The sequence below is a fragment of the Odontomachus brunneus genome, unplaced genomic scaffold (genome assembly GCF_010583005.1).
Source record: "Odontomachus brunneus isolate Ranch 3 - 2012 unplaced genomic scaffold, Obru_v1 Obru_scaffold_061, whole genome shotgun sequence".
In the NCBI taxonomy this organism is placed as follows: Eukaryota; Metazoa; Arthropoda; class Insecta; order Hymenoptera; family Formicidae; genus Odontomachus; species Odontomachus brunneus.
In genome coordinates, this window is record NW_022639511.1 from 347043 (window position 1) to 348325 (window position 1283).

Genomic DNA, 1283 nt, shown 5'->3' on the forward strand with positions numbered 1-1283 from the left:
TGCTGTCAGCATGCTGCAAATGTAACTGAATCGGCATCCATGATTGTAGGCAGCTGACAACTATTGGGCTGCGTTCCGAAATGCAATGCTAGTGCTGAAATTCTATAATATACGTAACATAAACCATAGATTTTCAGAACTGGCAGTGCATTTCGAAACACAGCCTTGGTTATTTGATTTGGTAGTATAACCCACATAGCACGTAATATTACAGTAATATCATATTTTCACTGCAATATTACAATAAAATGTAGCAGAAATATTACTGTAATATTACTGAGATATCACAGTAATATTACAATGGGTACGGTCCAATGCGGACGCTGCAAATGCTTTGTAGCGTTTTTACTTCTTTCTCTTTCTTCATTCGAATCCGAAGAATAGAACATGAGGGAGAAACGCTGCGCAGCGTTTGTAGCGATTTTTGGACCGCACCCAATGTCCGCGAAAACGCATCACAGTAATATTACTGTAATATATCACAGTCATTATTGTAATAAAAATGTTCGATTGTATAAAGAATTCGTCTGCATATTATTTTATATATTACATATTTTTATTCGCACCAGTAAAGAACTGTATAAAAAAAAACTAAACCGAATTGGGCTTGAACCAGCACGGAACACCTAAGGGTGCGTTCAGATTCTTCATTCGGGTGCACTCTATTACTAGGAACACTATAGAATATGTTACATATACTGTAGCACTTCTAGTAATAGAATACACTCGGGTGTGGAATCTGAACGCAGCCTAACGTGCAGACATAGGCCCGATCTACAATAGATGAAGTAAAGGAGTAGGAGTAGGAGTAAAACGAAATGGAAATAATTTATTTCGCTTACTCCCTTAGGGTGCCGTCCCACGGAGCGGAAATTTTCAACGGAACGGAACGTGCGGATTTAGCACGACCAATCACAGCCGTTCTGCTTTTCTTCCGGCGCTTTTTCTATTTTCCTTGTATCCCATGGAGTGGAATACGCAGAAGCGGATCACGCGGAATAATAAAAGTAGACTTTTTAATGTTATTTCTTACGTTTTTAATAATTTTAATACTATTTCATACAAATGATATAATATATGATAAATATAAATAATATATAAATATAAATAATATATATGATAAATTAGTAAAAAATAAAATTAGTTTCTCAGTAAAATATTTTTTACAAAAATATGCAACTATTTTACGATTGGCTAAAACATAATTCCGCTGCCGCGTTTATCGCTTCATGGGACAGAAGGAAAAGTACATCAGCGGAATTGCGGTGATACATTATATAGTA